The sequence below is a fragment of the Protopterus annectens genome, chromosome 3.part0, assembly GCF_019279795.1.
Source record: "Protopterus annectens isolate FY-2018-M chromosome 3.part0, PAN1.0, whole genome shotgun sequence".
NCBI lineage: Eukaryota > Metazoa > Chordata > Ceratodontiformes > Protopteridae > Protopterus > Protopterus annectens.
In genome coordinates, this window is record NC_056731.1 from 1,274,484,311 (window position 1) to 1,274,503,059 (window position 18,749).

Here is an 18,749-nt window from a genome sequence, read left to right on the forward strand (position 1 = left end):
TCAGTCCCCAAGTTATAACAACCACAATAAAATGAAGGAAATATACTTAAATCAGCTTATGTCCAGTTGATGTATGCAGACAAATCTCAGTAGCAGCAACTCTACTTAAAATGATTACCAGAGATGTAACCAACACAGGTTTTAAAGTTATCAGAAAACCCCCAAGCTAATTAACACTTAAAGGAATTTCAGTGCAGTTTAACAACTAGTGCAGAGCTTCAGACACACACACAAGACAGTTTCAACAGAGCTAGATCTGAGAAATCAGTCCCCAAGTTATAACAACCACAATAAAATGAAGGAAATATACTTAAATCAGCTTATGTCCAGTTGATGTATGCAGACAAATCTCAGTAGCAGCAACTCTACTTAAAATGATTACCAGAGATGTAACCAACACAGGTTTTAAAGTTATCAGAAAACCCCCAAGCTAATTAACACTTAAAGGAATTTCAGTGCAGTTTAACAACTAGTGCAGAGCTTCAGACACACACACAAGACAGTTTCAACAGAGCTAGATCTGAGAAATCAGTCCCCAAGTTATAACAACCACAATAAAATGAAGGAAATATACTTAAATCAGCTTATGTCCAGTTGATGTATGCAGACAAATCTCAGTAGCAGCAACTCTACTTAAAATGATTACCAGAGATGTAACCAACACAGGTTTTAAAGTTATCAGAAACCCCCCCAAGCTAATTAACACTTAAAGGAATTTCAGTGCAGTTTAACAACTAGTGCAGAGCTTCAGACACACACACAAGACAGTTTCAACAGAGCTAGATCTGAGAAATCAGTCCCCAAGTTATAACAACCACAATAAAATGAAGGAAATATACTTAAATCAGCTTATGTCCAGTTGATGTATGCAGACAAATCTCAGTAGCAGCAACTCTACTTAAAATGATTACCAGAGATGTAACCAACACAGGTTTTAAAGTTATCAGAAAACCCCCAAGCTAATTAACACTTAAAGGAATTTCAGTGCAGTTTAACAACTAGTGCAGAGCTTCAGACACACACACAAGACAGTTTCAACAGAGCTAGATCTGAGAAATCAGTCCCCAAGTTATAACAACCACAATAAAATGAAGGAAATATACTTAAATCAGCTTATGTCCAGTTGATGTATGCAGACAAATCTCAGTAGCAGCAACTCTACTTAAAATGATTACCAGAGATGTAACCAACACAGGTTTTAAAGTTATCAGAAAACCCCCAAGCTAATTAACACTTAAAGGAATTTCAGTGCAGTTTAACAACTAGTGCAGAGCTTCAGACACACACACAAGACAGTTTCAACAGAGCTAGATCTGAGAAATCAGTCCCCAAGTTATAACAACCACAATAAAATGAAGGAAATATACTTAAATCAGCTTATGTCCAGTTGATGTATGCAGACAAATCTCAGTAGCAGCAACTCTACTTAAAATGATTACCAGAGATGTAACCAACACAGGTTTTAAAGTTATCAGAAAACCCCCAAGCTAATTAACACTTAAAGGAATTTCAGTGCAGTTTAACAACTAGTGCAGAGCTTCAGACACACACACAAGACAGTTTCAACAGAGCTAGATCTGAGAAATCAGTCCCCAAGTTATAACAACCACAATAAAATGAAGGAAATATACTTAAATCAGCTTATGTCCAGTTGATGTATGCAGACAAATCTCAGTAGCAGCAACTCTACTTAAAATGATTACCAGAGATGTAACCAACACAGGTTTTAAAGTTATCAGAAAACCCCCCAAGCTAATTAACACTTAAAGGAATTTCAGTGCAGTTTAACAACTAGTGCAGAGCTTCAGACACACACACAAGACAGTTTCAACAGAGCTAGATCTGAGAAATCAGTCCCCAAGTTATAACAACCACAATAAAATGAAGGAAATATACTTAAATCAGCTTATGTCCAGTTGATGTATGCAGACAAATCTCAGTAGCAGCAACTCTACTTAAAATGATTTAAATGAAAAGGATGTTCATACATTTTTGGATGCAATTGACAGTGTCAGATCGGGTATCGATGGTATTGCAGAACAATACCTACATACAGAGAACATCCGGTCAAAACGTAGACGAGGGCCATCAGCTTCCCAACCACTGCATGAGACCTTGTCAATTGCTGCAAAGGAAGTGTGTGATGTCATAAGGTTCCAGGCAACATCACGATTCCAACAAACTGGCCATCTTCAAGCTTCTCGGTTACTTCTGCCTGGAAAGTTTTCAACATACATAAGAGAGTTTCCAGAAAATCTGTTCACAGGAACAATGGACAGCTATCCATTCCTGATGAGGGGACCACTTAGAACAGAACTTGGAGTGTTGTATCAACGTGAAGACTTTAAAGCAGCTGGCAGTGCAGTCAAAATGTTACAATTCTTGTTGGACAACTCCTTAACCCATGTGTTTTCACAGACTTACAAAGTGTTGCTAATTATAGCCACCACACCAATGTCAACTGCTGAGGCAGAAAGGTGTTTCTCAACACTGAAAAGGATTAAAACATTTCTTCGTTCTACAATGGGGCAAGACAGATTGAATGCTTTGGCTATGCTTTCCATAGGAAAGGAGTTAATGCGGAGTATACCCAACTTCAACCAGAGAGTTATTGATTATTTTGCACAAAATAAAGAGAGACGAATGGACTTTATCTATAAGTAACGGAACACCATACAGAAGAACACAAGAGGCACTTATTTGGTACTATACTAGTACTACAAGCACTTATGTAACCCAGCCACAGGGGATGCACAAGCCAGTGCATTTCTTCATGCCGGTCCCAAGCCCGGATAAATGGGGAGGGTTATGTCAGGAAGCCTGGGCATCACCACATATAACCTCCTGACAAAATTTTGTGGGACAATACAGATTTTGATACAGGATTGGTCGAGGCCCAAGTTAACAATCACCACCACCAGTACTACTCTTTACCAAAGGGGTGCTGGCAGAAATTGGGGGGAGGCTACTGTTGGCTCTAGAAGAGGGGGAAGGCAGAAATTGGGGGGAGGCTACTGTTGGCTCTAGAAGAAGGGGAAGGCATGCCCAAAGGTAGTGTGATTTGGACATGTGCTGAGGGATGCTAAAGAGGGATGCTACTAGGTATATTGGGAGAAGGATGCTAAGGATGGAGCTGCCAGGGAAGAAAAGAGGAAGGACTTGTAATTAGATTTATGGATGTGGTAGAGGAAGTGATGTGGTGACAGAGCAAGATGCAGAGGACAGGAACCAATGGAAACAGATCTGATGTGGCAAACCCCTAACTGGAACAAGACTGCAAGAACCTATTTGGAACCAGCTGGGGGTCATCATGGTCATGTGAATATTATTTGCTTTGGGAAACTTAAAACTGTCCCTTTTGAGCCTCCATGAAAAAGGAGTTGGGAGAAATCCAGTATGACCTGATGTGTGTTCCAGACCACAGCTTCTAAGGTGCACGACAGCTTCACCTCAGGTGCAGAAACTGAGTATGAACTACTGTTTGCAGTATACCGCAGAGGTAAGTGTTCAAACCAATGTGTGTATGTAACAATGTGTGCTGTGTAGACTATTCAGCATGTGCCATACTGACTGAGCATTTATTTCATGTAAATAAGTATGTGAAGCATTGATCCCATTGCACCATAGCCACCCCGTCTTGTTGGCCACACCCCGTCTTGTTGGCCACACCCCGTCTTGTTGGCCACACCCATCCAGCTGTCTCCTGCAGCCCCCCTATGATTTGAAGTCACCAGCCACCACTGAGTGAATTATAGCAGCAGCACAGAGTCATTAACTCTAAATAATCACTACAAGAGTCCCTGGGGAATCTATTCTCATACCTATTATTTTTGGCATCTTCATCAGCCCCCTCTGAACTGCCCTAAAAACAAACAAAAACATTTTCTACACTGATGACAAATGCCCTCCTTAGACTGGCCACAAAGTAAGCATCTAACTATTCACATTAAGAAGGTTAAAGTAATGTCCATTGGCATTACCCCCACAAAAAAATAAACTACTACCACTCTCTACTCCCTATCATCTGACAAAACATCGAGTCTGTCACCTCTTACAAATACCTAGGAGTAACTCAGGACTCCAAACCAAATATGCCCTCTGACACACACACACACACACACACACACACACACACACACACACACACACACACACACACACACACACCAACAACCTAAATACAAAAATAAATTCTACACTCTTTGGGTGTCACCAAATCTGTCAGTATTGGTTCAGAGACAGGAAGACTACAATATTCAAAAATATTCAGCAACCCTAATAAGACTATGCCCTACATGCGGCTAGTGAAAATCTCAAAAGCCTGCAACCCCTCTCAAACAAAATCTGTGGCTTTATGCTATTCTTCCCCCAAAAATATATATCACTTTATCACACTCCAGTGAGCAAATACATTCCCAGCCACTTCAACCACAAACTGCATCAACCACAGCTTCTCAGTCCTGGGGTTCAAAAATCTACTGAGACTTAATACCCCTCCATAATGTACATAAAGAATTATCTCAGCTTCAGAAATACATTTAAGGCCCACCAAGCAAAAAAAGCTACTTGTAATTGCTTCCTTAATACCAATATAACCTAAAAAAATTAAGCACTCATTTATGTTCCCTTATCCCAAATCACCATCTCCCCTTCTTACTCTAACCACATCATTTACTGTACTTTCTACACTATTCCCCATAATTTACCCCATCCGGCTTACGCTACCTTTCTCCAACATCTACATTGTTTCTACTTTCCTCTTTCATTACTGACTTCTACTTGCCTGTGTTAACCAGTTAATGTACTTGTCCTACAATGTGCCATCCCATGTGTCACTATTTTTACTCCTGTTTATTTACTTTAGTAAAGCATGACTCATTTTGTAAATGTACTATCTCATCTTGTGTAATGTTACTTACTGTATGGTATGTAATGCATGCTTCTTTGTTTCTGGTAATGGTGTTTTCTTTCTTCTACACCCAGGATGAGCATGACATTGGTCCATATGGATCAGTGCTCTGTCCCAGTTAACAAATTTAAATAAATAAATAAACAGATAAATAACTATACTCTTCCTTGTCCACAAAAAAAAAAAAAAAAAAAAAAAAAATTCCACAGAGAATTCCCTACTCCCTTCAGGAACAGACTGACCATCTATTATACTCCATAACAACCTCACACACAAACCAATAGTATCCAAGTGCAAGTTAGACCAAGGAATTCACTTTCACCAAACAAAGCATCTTTGCCCTAGTACCAAAACTATATGATTTCTGTAACACACCCAAATATAATACATTCAGAAAGCAACTACTCACCCACCTGAGAAAGAAAACCACCTGTAGATACTTCAGCAGTTCCCCAATAACCTAAACTCACTGCAGCATACTTCATCCCACTATTAACATGTACATACTTTGCAACAATTCTGTTGTAACAGCTGCTTAGACTCTGGTACTCTTTAAACGTGGATATAAATTATAATACACATAATATACATACACCACTAACTAATCTTCTTCTCCCAGTACATTTTCGGCCATCACCCCTCTATTTTCCTTTTTACCCTGCTGACAGCAGATTAATATAACTAACAATCCACCAACTAACCCTCAGCAGTCAGCCACATTACAGACCCAGCTTACCCCTTGTAACACTGTACATATACATTATTGAGTTCTGCATCTCCTTAGACTCTAAAACTCCGAATATAATGAGACTCTTGTAGGTTTTTTCTGTTAATATTGTAAAATTGTGGTTGTAATAGCCAATACTGCACTGCTTGCTCTTTTTGATCAATTTTTGTGCTGTCTTTTTATATTTCCCAGGCTGTGTATAAAATGGGTCCACATCAGATCAATTGAGTACTCTGATCAACAAATAAATACATTTCATCTCAAATTTTTTTTATTTCATTTTGGGAGGAGCCTGCCATCAGATCCCATAGCAGTTGGTATTCTGTGCCTCCCTCAGCATTCTAATTGCTTGATGTCCCTCTTAGATAGTGAGGAAACACCTTAGAAAATGGTAAACTGCCAAAGAAAAATCATTGGTAGAAAATAGTACAGACTGTGGAACATAATTAATAAAAACTGCAATAAAGAAATCAAGTTGGCACTACAAAGCCCCCTCAACAAGAAAAAAAACAGGAACATGGAAGACATTTTGGTCACTGTCTCAGTAGTTACTGGTAACATTTTTAAGTAAGAAAGGAGTCAGATACAGCACAAGTCAGCGTCAATGACAAGTAATGATGTCCAGAGTATAACTATTTGGTGGATTAAGTACAAGTCTAGAATGTTACTATAATTATAATATCTTGATTAATGAGGAACAAATTAAAAGAGAAAGTTATCCTACACAAGGATTTGCCTGTAAAAATCTACTTCTTTTAAACCTAAGACTTGGCTATATGGAATTGTTGATGAAAGATTTTGACTTACGGAAGGAATGTGCTTTTCCCACAAGTGCTTTTACAATAAAAAATGCTTATGCAGAGTGTTACGGAACTCATTTTAATGTTGTATTAGTGCAGATATTAGGAGCACTTTGTTCAGCTATTGAGTCTGCTTATGAAATATAATTAAGGGTGAAGAAAGCACCACTCTTACTTGTGCTGTGCCATACAAAACAGCAACACCATCACTTATCAAGCAAGTTCACCTGCATGTTAAAACAACTTTTATTTTTGTTGGGAGGCATCACCAGTGTCACTGATGTTGCAAGAAAACAAGAAGTTATGTACTCACCATAATGTTCGATGTATGTAGTCCATCTTGCCTCACATTCTTACCCGTGGGTTCGAAGCCGAATACCGGCTCCGACTCAGCCACACTTTTCTAGCTCGAAGTCTTCTATTGGCTGGGCTAAGCAGGTGTCCCATACTGCAATGCTCCATATCCCCAGATCTAGTTTGCTGCGAACACTCATTCATACCCCATGCATAACAACATCCAAGTAAAGAAGAATAAACTAAAATGAAGGGAACTCTATAAATCATACCTAACCTCCAGATCCTCCAGGAAGGGGGAAGGTGGGAGGGTAAGTAAGAATGTGAGGCGAGATGGACTACATATATCAAACATTATGGTGAGTACATAACTTCTTGATATTATGTAGTCCAATCTCACCTACATTCTTACCCGTGGGACAGCGCCCCTAGCACCTACATCCTAGGAGGCTCATAGGAAGATACTCCTGAGTACTGTGGAACCAAAGGAAGACCTGCCCCTAGATACCAAGTCCAACTTGTAATGAGTAATAAATGTGTGAGGAGAAGCCCAATTAGCTGTCGCACAAATATCATCCATAGACATTCTGGCTTGATAGGCTGTAGATGTAGATACAGCCCGAGTAGAGTTAGACTTGACCAGAAACGGTAGGTCTTTACCTCCTGAGGAATAAGCAAAAGAGATGCAACTGGATATCCATCTGGATAGGGTGATTTTGGAGACAGGGGACACAATTTTGTTTTCCGAAAAGGAGACAAACAGTTGATCAGATTTTCGGATATCTTTAGTTCGGTGTAGATAGAAACGTAACTGTCTATGTACATCCAATTGATGAAATTTAAATTCTGCCTTGTTTGAAAAATGGGGAAAAAATACTGGCAACTCAATAGATTGATTAAGATTAGATATGGACGCCACTTTAGGAAGAAAGGAAGGGTTTGGTCTACGAGAAACCCTGTCCTTATGAAAGATCAAGTATGGAGGTTTGATAGAAAGAGCTTGAATTTCTGAATCTCGCCTGGCTGATGTGATGGCTATTAAAAAGGCAGTTTCCCAGGTCAAGAATTTTAAGTCGCAGGTAGCTGCAGGCTCAAAGGGTGATGAGGTAAGGGCTTGCAGGACAAAATTTAGATCCCAGGGCATGATAGGTTCTGAGACCGGATGACAGAGTAACAGAGTACCCTTCAGGAAAGCCTTACAGAGTCTGTGAGCCATCAGACTAGGCTCATTAGCAACATGAAAGTTAGAAATTGCTGCCAATTGAACTTTAATGGTAGCTGACACTGAGCCCTGATGGAAAAGCATAGACAAAAACTCTAAGACTGAAGAAATTGGGGCTGTTTAAGGGTCGATTCCTTGGGTATGAGCCCAAATAGAAAACCTCTTCCATTTGCTAGAATAAATCTTCCTAGTAGAGGGCTTATGAGTGGAAGATAAAATATGAACTACCTCAGGTGAAAAGTGATGAAGCCTAACTAACGACGGAAGTGGAGTAGCCAGGCTGTCAACCGTAGGGTCCGCAGAGAGGGGTGGAACTGTCCCGACATGTATGTCAGTAAATCTGGTTGCGGGTCCAGAATCCAAGGTGTGTCCACAATGTAGGGGTGGAGAAAGGGGAACCAGACTTGACGAGGCCAGTGTGGAGCAATCAGAATCATTCTGCTTCCCAAGGTTTGCGCTTTCTGAATCACTTTTGAAAACAAGGGAAATGTAGGGAAAGCATAAAGCAGACCGGAGGGCCAATCATGAACTAGAGTATCCCTGGGTGACTCCCCCTGTGGGGGGATCAGCGTGATGTAGCTGCTGCATTTGGCATTGAGGAGGCTGGCAAAAAGGTCACAGCAAGGTTGACCCCATCTGCTGAAGATTCGTTCTGCAACTAGACTATTCAGGGACCACTCATAAGGCATCAGAATAGCTCTGCTTAGCCTGTCTGCTATCACATTGGACTTCCCCGGAATGTGCATTGCCACCAGAAACCATTGGGAAGATACTGCCCACTGCCACACTCGCATGGCCTCTCTGCACAGGGGGTATGATCTGGTTCCCCCCTGCTTGTTCAGATACCACACCATTGACATGTTGTTCGAGTGTATTGCAATAGTCCCTACAGGTAGAAAGCTCTGAAGTGCCTGCAATGCTCTCATCTCTAGGACGTTGATATGCAGATGTATCTCGTGATCTTGCCACATGCCTTGGACTGTCCTGCCGAGATAATGCCCCCCCCCCCATCTGGGAGGCATCTGTGGTCACTGTGGCACCCGGGGTTGGTGGAACGAAGGGTTTTCCCCTGTCCAGATTGTTGGTGCAAAGCCACCAACTGAGATCCTGTTTGCATCTGTCCATGAGCAAAATAGGGTGGGAAAGTGGAAGTTTTTGGAGAGACCATTGAGCAAGGAGGAGCCATTGAAGGAGCCTCATGTGCAATCGCGCTAGAGGGACCAACATAATTGTTGCTGCCATAGTCCCCAGGAGTTGAAGAGCCCATCTTGCCTTCACTTTCCTCAGGGGTAGCAGGGCGTGCACCTGTTGCTGTAAGACTCTGATTCTTTCCTGCGGTAGAAAGGCTTGCATTTGAAAGGTGTCTAACTATGCACCTATAAAAATGACACGCTGCAAGGGCAACAAGGCAGATTTTTCCCAGTTCAGTGTTATGCCCAACTGTTGACAGAGAGTGTCCCTGGTTTGTATTAATAGATGCCTGGTGGGAGCGGTAAGGAGCCAGTCGTCCAGATATGGAAACACTTGGAATCCTAGACATCTCAAGTGAGCTGGTGAACACCCTGGGGGCTGTGGTGAGACCAAAGGGCAGGGCTCGAAACTGGAAGTGACTGACTCCCAGCTGGAAGCGTAGGTGACTCCTGGATGCCCTTTCCATTTTGACATGGTAGTAAGCATCCTTGAGGTCAATGGAGCACATCCATACTTCTTCTCCTAACAATGGGAGAATCGATTGTAGTGTGACCATATGGAACTTGGACTTTTGTACATAGTTGTTCAGTTGGCTGAGATCTAATATGGGTTTCAGGTCCCCTGTTGTTTTTGGCACCAAAAAGAATCTTGAGTAAGTCCCTAATCTGATCTGGTCTGAGGGGACATGCTGGACGGCTCCCTTTCCTAGCAGCTTTGAAACCTCTGAAGCTGCGTGATCCCTTTGACTGGGTGGAATGTCCAGGATTTTTCTGACTGGAGGGGGGTCTGACGAAAGGGGGATGACATAACCTCCAGAAATTATTCGTAATACCCATCGGTCCTGGGTGATGCTTTGCCAGGCTTCCGGGTATAACAGTATATGACCCCCGACTGGTTCCGTAAATGCACAGTCGGGCATCCCATCAGGAACGACAGTAGGGAGAGCCGTGAAAGGAATTGTGGTCTCTCGAATTGCGGGGGCCCCCTCTGCCTCTAGGGCAGTGTCTCCCTGAATAATCTCCCCCTCCTCTGCCTCTGGAGGGGGACTCACCTTGTGCAGCAGGAAAAAAACTCTGTGACTTTTTGAACCACATCTTCCCACCCCACTGGGCCTTGGGGTAAGGCCTAGAGGGAAGGGAAAAACAGACCCCTACAGCAGACAGGGTCTTTCCTTCTTGCTCGCACCTGGTGAGGGTGTCTTTCACTTTGGCTCCGAACAAAGAAGAACCATCAAAGGGGGCATCAGTGAAAGAAGACTTGAAGGCCTCCACTAAATGGCAAAGGCACATCCAGGCTTGCCTTCTAAGGGCAACTCCTGAGCTTGCTGCCCTACTCGCTCCCTCGGCTGCATATGAAATGAGCCACAAGGAGGAGTTAATGATGGAATTGAGGGTAGACACCTGGGCGTTAACCGTCTGGGCCACTGCCTCAGGCATGCTACCCACAAGAGTATCTCCTAACTCCTTGAGGAGATCTCTCTGGAGCCGAGTAAATTGAGACAGGTAGTTCAGCGACCATAAGGTAAAGGTTGTTGACGAGAGGGTATGCTTCCTGTACCAGTCCATGGTCCTAGACTCCTTGTTAGGAGGATGGATGCAGGAAGAAGTTTCTGCTACTTCCTTCTGAGTGACCGCCACCATCATGGCATCCAGAGGGACTCTTTTGCACAAAATCTCCTTACCCGGGGGAGCAGAAAGAAATTTATTGGGTCTCCTGGGTACGGGTTCCACAGAATCAGGGTTCTCCAACACCCTCCGACAAATTAAATCCAGGAGCTCGTCAAAGGGTGGGGACACCCAGGAGGTGGAGGGCTGAGCACCAAAGGCCTTCAGGAAGACCAACTCCTCCTCAGAGGGGGCTTTGGACAGCCAGTCACCTCTTTGTTTCAATATCTCCTGGATGTCGGAGAAAGAAACATCATCAGAGGATGACTTGGGGGACTCCTCCGATTCCTCGAAGTCAGTATCTGAGGTGAGAGACTCATCCTGAGAGTCTATGTGCTTCCTCTTGCACATTTTCTTTCTAGGGGGCTCCTCAGGCAAGAACTCTGAAGGGCTCTCAGAAACTTGGGGACCACTCGTGGGGGTATCCCTAGGCCTTGGGGCTCTGCTGTCTACAGATAGGTGGTGATCAGAGGCCCTCACCGGAGTGGTAGGGGACAGAATGATCAACCTGCATGACGTAGCTGATGATCTGGCCAGCACAGTCTGCATAACCTCAAAGGCAGCGCCCCCCCCCCCATGTCTGAGGACCAGCCAGCCTCCGAGACCATAACAGCAGTCGGGGTTCCTTGAGCCGAGGCACCGAGTGGGAGACTAGGAACTGAAATGTGTCCCGAGGTGTCCCCCTCGGGCCCGACTGAAGAATCCTGTGTCCCGAACCCCGTGGACAATGTCAACAAGGTCAGAGCTGACGTCGGTACAGATAGGCCCGGAGGGGTCATCGGAACCGACCTAGGAGTATCACAGCGAGCGGAACATTCTGGCTCCGAAGACAGAAATGCGCTCGGAGGAGTAACGATCGAAGAAGGTATCGGGTCGGGCTCCGGAGCTGACTGGGATGGAGCCAAAAACAATTTTGCCAAAACCGGTGACTGAAGGAGCCTCTGCACCACCCTATCGACATCCACACCCTAAGGATTTGGAGGACAGGGAGGGCGATTGTGATCTTTTCTCAGGTGACACTGGTCTAATACTGGACAATTGGCTCTGAAGAGGTTCCAATATAATTGGAGCCGATGTCGGTTCCATCAACACCGACACTTCCTGTGGCCCCGATGACAGTGGAGCCGAGGAGGTCAAAGCAAGTTTAGTGACTTTCTTCGGTGGCTCCGAGGAAACTGAAGGAGTTGGAGATCTCTTTTTTGACTTTGAGGATTTTGATTTAGAACTGGAAGCAGAATCCATGGCCTCTTCGAATGAGGGTTTCAAGAGTCCCTTTAGAATTAGCTTATTCTTTCTTTCTTGGAGCACTCTGGGACTAAAAACATGGCAGAAGCTGCAGAACTCCTGCAGATGGATTGCTCCCAGACAATAAACGCACACAGAATGTCCATCGGTGATGGACATCTTGTAACCACACTTAGAGCACTTTTTAAAACCCGAAGGTTTGTGCTCCTTGGAATCTTTGGACATATTTTAAAGAAGTAATCACAACTACCAAAACAATGAATAAGTCACTGTCTGACAGGAAAAACAACACAGACATGCAAAACACCACTAAGCACGGGAACAAATTTTTACACAACACAGCACACACAAGGACAACTATGGCTAAAAACCTCTAACTCAAACGGTTTTAGAAGCGAAACAACACAGGACAAGAGGGAAGGACTAGGTCCTCTAACTGAAACGGGCCTAGCCCGATAGAACAGCTAGTGGGATACCACAAAACACAATCACACTACAGAAATACCAACACAACACCAATTAGAAATAGCTATTAAAATAGCTTTTTGTTTGTAACAAGTTTTCTCAGAATAACAAGAAAAAAGGCTACTTAGCCACAGCCAAGAGCGAGACCACGTCTGAGCTACATGAGCGGCAAACGAGATCTGAGATATGGAGCAGTGCAGCATGGGATACCTGTTTAGCCCAGCCAATAGAAGACTTCGAGCTAGAAAAGTTTGGCCGAGTCAGAGACGATATTCGGCTCCGAACCTACGGGTAAGAATGTAGGCAAGATTGGACTACGTAACATCTACAGTCTTTGTCTCACCATCATTTTTAGTGTCACAGCAGTGCATTTGAAAATATTTCACCTCTCTTGTTGCTACTGTAATTTTTAAAGTGGAAGTTGAAACTCTTCTCTCAGTTACTCCTTGTGATAGTCAATCACAGACTAGAGATGTCATTAATATTCAAAGATGGGCAGAAACAATGAATCAAGAAGTTGGAAATACAGATGTGACTGCTTATATTTTACAGTGGTGTTAGGACAGCTGTTCGACAGAGGTAGGAAAGTAGTTACAGGTTAACATAAAATGCGACTTTATGCATATAAAAAGCACAATGTACATATACATGTGCTAAGAAGGCATAAAAATAGACATATCTTGTGTTGCTGAGCAAAACTACTCTGGCAGTTCTGAGGAGTAATTAGACATAATAACTAAACAGATATGTAGAGGAATGTGAATATAAAAGTAAGTGAAATGGGGAAGCAGGAATGAGGTTTGGTTGGAAAACAGCACAACTAAATTTGGGAGGAGCTGGGGTACAGCGGATTGAATGAAGACAAAATCCAAATTCTAAGAGGAATCAATCACTTGTGTACCTAATGCACTTGTGATGCTCCATCTGATATGATACATTTAAAATGCCTGTTATCATAGGTTCATAGGTAGGTACTAGGCTATCTGCCCGAGGGCATTTATAAACCTAGCCAGAGTATGTCAGCTTTCGCCGCCTCATTGATTAATTAACTGAGCCTCTGTCAAGTACAGACAATGAAGTAATCCCAGGGGTGTATTTTCTGTTACCCATCCACTCATCAAGGCTTCTCTTGAAGAGTGTTAGTGAGGAGCTCTGCCTAATGTAGTTAGGAATTTTGTTCCAAAGCATGGGGAGTCTCTGTGATAGGAATCTATCCCTCCAGCATGTTCTATTTATTGTTGTGGTGAGGTTTAGCTCACTAGAGCACGTGACTCACAGTGACTTGGATTTCTTTAGGAGCATGTCAATCAATTCTGAGTTGGACATGGCTTTGTAAGTCAGGCAGAGATCACCTCTGAGTAAGCGATATGTCACTGAGTACAGCCGGAGGTTTTTCAGTCAAGCTGCATAGGACTTATGTTTGAGGCCAGTAATCCTCTTGGTGAGGTGCTTTTGTGGTCTTTCCAGCTGTTGGAAGTGTCTTGTGAGGTACATCCCAAATGGGGTATTGTACTCTATGATGGGTCTGATGAGTGACGAGTAGAGGGGCACTATTACCTCTTTATTTCTAGATGAGAACCCCTTAGTAATTAGATGGGCGACATAGAAGGATTTCCTAACTACTTTGGCAATATGATTGTCAAAGGAGAGATTACTATCTTCCTGGGTCCCCAGATCTCTTATTACCTCTTCTGTATTAAGGGGGCTGCCACCTATGTGGTAATTCGTGGGTGTTTTGCTTTTTCCAAATGGGATGACTATGCATTTTTTGGCATTTAGCTTGAGGTCAAGACTTTGACACCAGGTGTCTGTCTCAGTAAGGCCTTTTTGAAGGATGTCCATGTCAGCCAGAGAGTCAATTATGGCTCCCAGTTTGCAGTCATCGGCAAACTTGGTTAGCCATAGTCCTTCTGTGTTTGCCTGTACTTCTAAAAAATATATGCCGAACAGTAGGAGTCCCAGAACTGAGCCTTGCGGGACACCACTTGTGACTGATTTAGAGTCGGACCTGGAGCCTGCTGTTCTTACCGTGTGAGTTCTGTCTGTAAGCCAGTTGGCAACCCATCTTGTGACGTAAGGGTTTATGTTCAGGCTGGTGAGTTTTTCTATAATACCCGAGTGAGGAATGGTGTCGAACGCCTTGGCGAGATCAAGGTAGGCTGTGTGAACCACCTTTCCCTCGTCTATGGCCTTGATGACTTGACTATCTCAAAGAAGTCAACCAGGTTTAGTAGGCATGATCTGCCTTTAACAAAGCCTAGAGATGTCTAGTAATAGTAGATAATAGAGATGTCATAGTAATGTGAATTATGTAGGGGTCTGCTAATCATGACTACAAGTATGTGTGTGTGTGTGTGTGTGTGTGTGTGTGTGTGTGTGTGTGTGTGTGTGTGTGTGTGTGTGTGTGTGTGTGTGTGCATAGCAGTTATTTTATTTATTTATTTATTTATTTATTTATTTATTTGCAGTTGGTTTACCAGGATAGTCCATTGGGCCAAAAAGAACCCATTTTCAATGGAGTCCTGGGGAGAAAAGCTCCAAAACAAAGATTACAAAAAGATTACATTAGTTTACAATTTCAATCATTTGTAGATTAGAGACAAATCTTTAAACAGTGGTAACAAAAAGATTACAGCAGTTTAAAATTTCAGTCATTTGTGGGTTACAGAGAAAACAAAACAAAGGTTAAGCAGTTTCAGTGATAAGTTGCGGGTTTTATTTTGTAGGAAAACTAAGATATGAGCAGATGAAATAAAGATTCTTAGGTTAAGTTCTGCATAGGAGCAAGCATTGCTGTTGTGTAAATATATAGTTACATGAGTGGAATTGTAGGGATTGTCAAATGATAAGATGTTGTTACAATTGGCTAAATTGGAGTCATGTAATATATGCTATAGTTGTTTGTAGGGGGTGGGGAATAGGCTATGAGGGGTGGGTGCAGGAGCATTCCCATGAGGATGTTAAATGTGAGTGCAGTGATTTTTTTAAAGGCAGGGAGGTTGGTGGTGGTACGGATAGAGGGAGGAAGTGAGTTCCATATGCGTGCCAGGGCATAAGATAGGAGGTTTTGTCCTGGAGAGTGAAGGGGTTTGTACAGCTCTATTAGGTTTTGGTTATTAGATCTTAGGAGTCTTTGTGGCATGTGCATTTTAAAGGTAGAGTTGAGAGAGGGACAGAGTGAGGGTTGAAAAATTAGTTTGTGAGCAAAAGTGAGCTGAGTATATGAGAGATAGTGAGGAAGCTCTAGCCAATTGAGTTTGTGCAGAGATGTACAGTGGTGGGTAGATGATTTGTGGCTGGTGGCAAATTTGGCAATCTTATTATAACAGGAGGATAGTTTAGTTTTGAGAGATGATTGTAGGTTTGTTAGGAGAGGGGCACCATACAGGAGAGAGGGGATGAGAAATGTAGTAGCAAGAGTGATCTTTGTAGATGTAGTGAGGAATTGATTGTTACGGTACAGCATGCCAAGTTTTTGGTGGGTTTTTTTATGTTTAGTAGTAGGTGGCTTTTGAATTTAAGCTGGTCATCAATCTGGACTCCTAGTAGTTTGGTTTCAGATACTAGTTCAAGAGGTGTATTATTCTGGCTAGTGATGGAGAATAGTGTACTATCAAATGTTGTGGTTTTTGAGGGGGTAAATACCATAAGTTTGGTTTTTGATGCATTGAGTGCTAGATGATTGTCCTTCATCCACTGTTCTGTGGTAGAGAAGGCATCTTGAGTTAGATGTAAAAGAGTGGGGATGGATCTGGCTGCACAGATAATTGTAGAATCATCTGCATATTGAATAAGTTTAGCATGGGGAATTGGATGGAAAAAATCATTTATGAATATATTGAAAAGGAGAGGGCCCAAGATGGATCCTTGGGGACACCAGTGGGTGTGTTAAGGAAAGTGGAGATGGCTTTTTTCCACTTGACAGCTTGTTGTCTGTTAGAGAGATAGCTGGTGAACCAATTGAGAGAGGAAGGGGATAGGTTTAGGTTAGATAGTTTAGTAAGGAGAAGGTTGTGAGAGATAGTATCAAAGGCCTTAGACAGGTCAAGAAAGAGGGTAGATACAGTGGAGCCAGAATCTCTGTCTTTATTTACAGTTTCCAGGAAGGAAAGGAGGGCAGTCATGGTACTGTGACCTGGTCTGAATCCGTGTTGTGTGGAAGTTAGTAAGTTGTTATCTAAGAGATAGGGAAGGAGTTGAAGATGGATACATTTCTCTAGGAGTTTTGATATAGGAGAGAGGATGGTGATGGGACGAAAGTTAGTAATATTGTTATTATTGCCTCCTTTGTGCAGGGGAATGATGAAAGCAATTTTCCAGAGTTTGGGTACAAGACCTTCTTGGATAGAGCGATTGATTAGGATGCTGATGGGGAAGGCAATGGCTTCGGCAGCTATGCTGAGGAAGGATGATGGAATGTTATCGGGGGCATTGGAGCATGGTTTTAGCTTTTGAAGGAGTTTTCTTATGGTAGAAGTAGGAATAGGTTTTAGGGAGAATGATGGGAGTTGGGAGGCTGGAGATGAAGGGGGTGATGATAGGGAAGATGCAGAAGTAGGGGGTGAGGTGTTATTAGAGAAGGATGAGGTTAGCTTGGAAATAGAGTCTATGAAAAATGAATTGAATTGGGTAGCCAGATCTATATCTTGTGCATTTGGGTGTGGGCTTGGGTTTTCTGTTGAGCCACGTTTTAGGAGGGTAATGATGCCTTTCCAGAATTTTTGTGGATTGGTTTTGTGGTTGTTTTGTAGTAAGGAGAAATAATTCTGTTTATCAATTGTGATAAGCTTTTTAACTCTATTGCGAAGTGTTTTGAATTCATTAAGGGTGGTGGGAGTTTTGTTTCTTTGGTAACAAGACCATGTTTTGTCTCTGAATCGCATAGCGGTTTTTGTGTTTTTTGTTAGCCAGGGGGTGATTTTGTTACTTATTCTTTTGGTTTTTATGGGGGCAAAACTATCTAGCAGTTTTAGGAAAGTTGTATTGAAGTGTTCAACAGCATTATCTAGGGGTAGAGTTTTTAGGGGGTTCCAGTTTATTGATTTTAGGGAGTCAGAGAGGGCTATTGGGTTGAATTTCTTTAGATAGCGAGTACTGATGTAGTTATGGGTAACTTGTAATGGAGATGGAAGACGTCTGGTGTAAATGGGAAGGTGGTCACTGAGGGAATTAGGAAGAGTTCCACTATCATTGTAGTTGTGAGGGTGAGAGACTAAGATCCAGTCTAGGGTACTTCCACTGGAGAAGTAGTTGTGCACCTGATTATGTACAAAAATCTTGTAAACTGTGTCTAAACATTTCCAAAATGTAGAATTATCTTTTAAAATTGCAAATATGTTTAATAGAGCAACAGTTATACAGTTTACAAAGTGTCTGTATGTTATTGGAAAATGATCACTTACTGACAGCTTGTAAACTGTTTGACCATTAGTGTGTGCATGCACATGTATGTGTGTGTGTGTGTGTGTGTGTGTGTGTGTGTGTGTGTGTGTGTGCGCGCGCATGCATTACAGTTATGTTCCTGATTATGTACAAAAATCTTGTAAACTGTGTCTAAACATTTCCAAAATGTAGAATTATCTTTTAAAATTGCAAATATGTTTAATGGAGCAACAGTTATACAGTTTACAAAGTATCTGTATGTTACTGGAAAATGATCACTTAATGACAGCTTTTAAACTGTTAGACCATTAGTGTGTACATGCACATGTGTGTGTGTGTGTGTGTGTGTGTGTGTGTGTGTGTGTGTGTGTGTGTGTGTGTGTGTGTGTGTGTGTTTGCATGTTTGTGCTACCTTGGTGGGGTTATTACCTGAGCAGTTGTTTAAACTGCTCAAGGGATTGATTTAAAGATATGCAAATTACAACTTAATGCAGATTAGCACCATTCAGAGTATTCATCACTATGAAATGCTTCATCGCAGAGCAGTGCAACTCACCCTGTTTGAGCAGTAAGCATTATTCTGTTGTGCAGCTGTCTATGAATTCCCTCAATGTGCAGCATCTGTGCCAAATAGGCTTCAGCTGCATTATAATGTTCAAAATATCCTTCTAAACATCACTGAAGTTAGATTTTATACTGTCCTATGAACATTAATTTAGCTTATATGAATCTAACTATTCCCAACTTTCTTACAGGTTATACTTGGGAGGAAAACCTGTATAATGAAATCTGACAGAGTAAAAATGCTGCAATGTGTGATGACACATCAGTTCATCTTACATAAGTATGT

At 42.3% G+C, this 18,749-nt stretch overlaps 1 protein-coding gene across 4 annotated transcripts in view; it reads right to left on the bottom strand.

Annotated features, from left to right (window-relative positions):
• LOC122796727 (exocyst complex component 3-like protein 4) overlaps positions 1–18,749 on the bottom strand; it is a 2,022,901-nt gene that overhangs the window by 630,742 nt on the left and 1,373,410 nt on the right. The gene's annotated exons all lie outside the window — the stretch shown is intronic.